This window comes from Leuciscus leuciscus, assembly GCF_965113295.1.
Source record: "Leuciscus leuciscus genome assembly, chromosome: 2".
NCBI classification, from domain to species: domain Eukaryota; kingdom Metazoa; phylum Chordata; class Actinopteri; order Cypriniformes; family Leuciscidae; genus Leuciscus; species Leuciscus leuciscus.
The window spans coordinates 59,779,681-59,785,606 of NC_138726.1; the positions used below are offsets into that span (position 1 = coordinate 59,779,681).

Genomic DNA, 5,926 nt, shown 5'->3' on the forward strand with positions numbered 1-5,926 from the left:
TAAGCCCAAAAATGTGTCTTTTTGTGTATGACCGTCTTTGTGAGTGTCAGTGATTAAATGTAATTTTTCCTTCTGTGTGTAATTGCAATTAGGAATGTACATTTTCTGGAAAATATAAGTGCTAGTATCAAATAATTAAAAGTGAAAAACATCAAAAATCACAGTAATAATTACTCATTAAAAACTTTAATAAAAATATGTCTTGAGAAGTTTTTTAAAACAATTGAAAGAATGAGCAATTTATTAATTTCCATGTTTACATAACTTATTGCTGATTTCAGTTTCTTTTTTAAAATTAACCCATTTAATCCCAAATTTTTCCCAGACACAAAAATATCCAAATCATGTGTCATTAGTATCCCTTTAAAACAATCAATCATAATTTTTAGAAATTTTCACGGAAAAGTGTGTGAAAAAGTCCCAGCGAGCAAAAAGTCGTCTAGAACACGTCTAAAAGACGTAATTGTAAGACATCCAGAAGACGTCCTCACAGGAGCCAGAATTAACGTTTTTATACATCTTTTCTGGACATTGTTTAGACGTCAATTAAAGACGTGCTACAGACGTAATTCTTAGACATCCAGAAGACGTCCTCACAGGAGCCAGAATGAAAGTTTTTTATACGTCTTTTCTGGACATTGTTTAGACGTTAATTAAAGAGGTGCTACAGACGTAATTCTTAGAGATCCAGAAGACGTCCTCACAGGAGCCAGAATGAAAGTTTTTTATACGTCTTTTCTGGACATTGTTTAGACGTTAATTAAAGAGGTGCTACAGACGTAATTCTTAGAGATCCAGAAGACGTCCTCACAGGAGCCAGAATGAAAGTTTTTTATACGTCTTTTCTGGACATTGTTTAGACGTCAATTAAAGACGTGCTACAGACGTAATTCTTAGACATCCAGAAGACGTCCTCACAGGAGCCAGAATGAAAGTTTTTTATACGTCTTTTCTGGACATTGTTTAGACGTCAATTAAAGAGGTGCTACAGACGTAATTCTTAGAGATCCAGAAGACGTCCTCACAGGAGCCAGAATGAAAGTTTTTTATACGTCTTTTCTGGACATTGTTTAGACGTTAATTAAAGAGGTGCTACAGACGTAATTCTTAGAGATCCAGAAGACGTCCTCACAGGAGCCAGAATGAAAGTTTTTTATACGTCTTTTCTGGACATTTTTTAGACGTCAATTAAAGACCTGCTACAGACGTAATTGTTAGACATCCAGAAGATGTCCTCACAGGAGCCAGAATGAAAGTTTTTTATACGTCTTTTCTGGACATTGTTTAGATGTTAATTAAAGACGTGCTACAGACGTAATTGTTAGACATCCAGAAGACGTCCTCACAGCTGCCAGAATGAAAGTTTTTTTGTTTGTTTGTTTTTTTAAATTATATTTATTGTAGCATTTTCAGACAAAAAGACAATACAATCACAGGACAGGACCAAACACAACTACATGTAGAAAAAAGAAAAAAAAAAGAAAAAAAAAAAACTCCTTCAGTTACTGAAGTTACCTACAGTTGCCTTGTGTGACATTATAGACCAGGTGAGATTGTACAACTGGACCACATGAGATATACATAGGTATCTTTACATTAAAGACAGAGGTCAACGGAAATGACAATAAAATCCTAATAAAAAAATAAATGAATAGAAATAAATTTTAAATAGCCTCGTCATTATTGATTTTTAACAAGTGATTGAAAAGAGGCCTCCAAGAGGCTTCAAATGTATCTAAATTACCAGAAATACTATATCTAAGTCTTTCCACATGCAGAGTGGAGGAAAGTTCTGACAACCAAATCTTGAATAGTGGCTTTGAATTTTTCTTCCACAAGCAGAGTATAGATTTTTTGGCAATCATCAAACCATACTGTATAGGCAATCGGGTGGCATTATTAAGGCGCCGCAAGGAGGCCGACCAGCCAAGAACGGCAGTCGCAGGATCTAAGGGAAGCTCACAAGCATAAGCTTCAGAAAGAAACTGAAAAACTTCTGACCAGAATTCACCCAGTTTTGGGCATGCCCAGAAAAGATGACCAAGAGAGCCCTCCGCAGATTCACACTTATTGCAGAGAGGGGAGATAGTAGGATAGAAAGAATTAAGTTTAACCCTTGAGTAATGTAATCTGTGTAACACCTTATACTGAATAAGTTGGTGCCTGGCATTAATAGAACAGGTGTATATATTTTTAAGACATTTTTCCCAGTCCTCATCAGAGAGCTGAACATCTAGTTCCTCTTCCCAAACATTTTTCAGATGAATAGTGGAAAAATCTAACTGACTTGTGAAGAAGTCAACAAATTTTGTAACTAACTTTGGAGTGTTGGGAAGGCAAGTAAGCAATTTATGCAATTCATTATCGGCTGATAATTTTTCAAAATTTGGCACAGTGGAACGAACGTAATTTCTAATTTGTAGGTATCTAAAGAAGTGTGAAGCAGGAAGGTCATATTTCTCTGTTAGTTGAGTGAATGTGACAAAATTCTTGTCAATATATAAATCTCTCAAGGTGAGGATTCCTTTTCTGGCCCAACCTGTGAACACTGGGTCTAATAGTGAAGGTTTAAAGACATGGTTACGACAGACAGGAGCAAGAAAAGAGGTATTTGGCAATTTAAATGCCATACCAATCTGAAGCCATATCCTAAGAGAGTTATTAATCATAAAATGGGATCCTACTGCAGCTTTAAAAGTCGCTGGGTTAGCAAAAAGTAATGAGGAGAGTGACGAATTTGAGGCACCTTGCTCAATCATAAGCCATGAAGGGATGTCAGTTGAGGGACTGTCGGGGCGCGGGTCCTGCCAATAAGTTAAGGCTCTACAATTGGCAGCCCAGTAGTAATGTTGAAAATTTGGCAAACCCAACCCCCCCAGCGACCTAGGTTTACACACGTGTAATTTAGATATTCTATGTGCTTTGAAGCCCCAGACAAAAGGCAGCACAATAGAATCTAAGGTTTTGAAGAACTTTTTGGGTAAATAAATCGGCAAATTCTGGAAAAGATACAAGAATCTGGGTAACGTCACCATATTAATAGCATTCACACGCCCCATCATTGATAGTGGTAAGGTCCTCCAGCATTTTATATTGTCCTTTAGGTTTTCAAGCATTGTTAAATAATTAAGCTTATATATATCCTTAGGGTTTCTAGGTATATTAACTCCGAGATATTTCAAACTGTTTATGGCTATTTTAAAGGGTAGACTACGCATAAAAATTGGATCGATGTTGTTAGTCACAGCCAAGAATTCACTTTTTTGCCAATTCACTGAGTAACCGGAGAGTTTACCAAATGTTTCTAACAGATTTAATAAGGGTGGAATAGACTGTTCAGGATTGCTTAGATACAGAATTATGTCATCTGCGTAGAGGGAAATATGATGGTTAATTTGGCCTAAATTCAAGGGCAAAATTCAAGGGTTATTTTTAATTGCAAGGGCGAGAGGTTCGATTGCAATTGCAAAAAGCAAAGGCGAGAGAGGACAGCCCTGTCGAGTGCCTCTGTGTAATTGGAATTGCGATGACTTGTTAAAATTGGTGAGAACTGAAGCCGAAGGATGGAGGTATAACAACTTCACCCAAGAGGCAAAAGCATCACCCATATCAAATTCTCTAATCACAGCTAAAATATAATCCCACTCAATTTGGTCAAACGCCTTTTCTGCATCTAAGGCAAGAATTGCAACACTAGCTTTAGATTCAAATCTGGTGTATAAGATATTCATTAAACGCCTGACATTAAAAAAAGAAAAACGGCCAGGAATAAAACCAGATTGGTCAGGGTGGATAATTTTCCCAATGCAGTTATTTAATCTATTAGCCAGAATTTTAGTAAAAATTTAGTAAAAAAAGATCAGAGTTCAAAAGAGATATGGGTCGATAAGATGATGGGTCAGTTTCTTCTTTACTCTTTTTAAGAATCAGTGAAATATTTGCGTCATACAAGGACTGGGGAAGTCTATGTTTGTCAAAAGAATGATTAAGCATCCTCAACAGCAAAGGAGAGAGCACCTGTGCAAATCTTTTGTAGAATTCAATCCCGAAACCGTCTGGGCCAGGCGCCTTGCCACTGGGAAAAGATTTAATCGCAGCTAATATTTCCTCTACCGTTATGTCCGCATTCAAAGCAGCCCGCTCTGTGCACCCCAACTTTGGAAGCTGTAATGAATGAAGGAAATCTGCTAAAGCTGAGGGGTCAGAAGAACCCTTTGATTTGTATAATTTTTCATAAAATTCTTTAAATGTATCATTGATTTCACCGGGAATTGTTAGAACGACACCATTCTTGTTCTTGATTTTATGAATTGCTCTAGAGGCTTGTAGCCCCCTCAGCTGACGAGAAAGCAATTTGTCTGGTTTATCCCCAAGTTCAAACTGTTTTTGCTTCACTTTTAACAACATATTATTAACTTGGTTTGAAATAATCGAATTATATTCCAATTTAAGTGCTGTAATTTTGTTAATCACTTCTGAGTCTGTTGAATATCTGTAAGTGTCCTCCAGCCGAGTAAAACGATTATCAATTTCTGAAAGACGTTTTACCCTTTGCTTTTTTAGACTGGACTCGTATGAAATAATATGTCCTCTCAGGACAGCCTTTAGGCTTTCCCATAGAGTCTAGTCAGAAACCTTGCCCGTGTCATTAAATTTGAGAAACTCCGCTAGCAACTCTGTTAATTGTTCACAAAATTTGACATCTGAGAGCAGAGTAGGATTAAAACGCCAATTATAGGTGGGCTTAATTTCTACGAGATCTAGAGAGATTGTCACTGCTGAATGGTCGGAGATGATTCTATTGTTATGTTTCATTGATTTTACACAGAGAATCATTTTAGAATCAACTAAAAAGAAATCAATCCTAGAGTATGATTTATGAACTTGCGAAAAAAAACCAAGTTAAAATCACCACCTATTATCAGGTGCATGTTCAGAGTGCTTGGTAAAAGATTAAAGACTCTGCGAAAAAAAGCAGGGTCATCAAAATTAGGTCTGTACACATTAAGCAGAGTGATATGAATTGAGGAAAGTAGACCAGTTACAATTAAATAGCGGCCGTTAGGATCGCTGATAGTGGATATGTGCTTAAAAGGAGCTGACTTACGAAACAGAATGGCTACTCCTCTGGCCCTGGATGAAAAAGTAGATTGAAATACCTGGGAGATCCAATTGCATCTTAGTCGCCTTTGTTCAGAATTCTTAATATCTCTTGTAAAAATATTATGTCAGCAGGGATGGACTTCAAATAAGAAAAAACTTTAGCTCTCTTAACCTTGTTATTTAATCCCCGAACATTCCAACTGGCGAGAGTGACATTGCCACCTTTAACCCTCTGATGGTCTTTATTTATGTCTACACTCGAGTTCTTTGGGGTCTCTAGAGACAATAACATTTAATTTTGTAACAAGATAATCGTTTTTTTTTTTTTTACAAATGTAATTTTATTCTGTTTGTTAATGTTTTTACTCAACATTTGTGCAGTTTTTGGAGAATTTATGATATTTTTTTAATTTCTATAAATAAATAAATAAATAAATATTTAAATAGCCTTTTTTCAAAAAAACAGCATTTGATGTAAAATTAACTTTATAAAAGACCCAGATTTCTAACTTTCATTCATGGGGATAACATGGATGATTTTAAATGGTTTAATGTAACATGTATGCCCATTTTTTGGAAAATGCAGTTTTAAAATAAAAAATAATAATTTTAACCACTAGATGGCTATAGAGCTCCAGTATATGCTATTTGCTATTAGACTACCTGAAAGATATCTTTTCACAAGTTGGATTCAGTTGGATTCATATCTAAATATTATAAAATCACAATTATAACAAAAATAAAATATTTTTGTCAAAGTATAGCATTTTTTTGTACCAAAAAACCCCCCAGTTTTTCAATAATGTTACATTATGATTAGAAT

At 35.6% G+C, this 5,926-nt stretch overlaps 1 protein-coding gene across 1 annotated transcript in view; it reads right to left on the minus strand.

Annotated features, from left to right (window-relative positions):
* The window catches only part of LOC309492936 (uncharacterized protein), a gene marked incomplete at its 3' end in the record, with an annotated part of 173,869 nt that overhangs the window by 123,966 nt on the left and 43,977 nt on the right, over positions 1-5,926 (minus strand). The gene's annotated exons all lie outside the window — the stretch shown is intronic.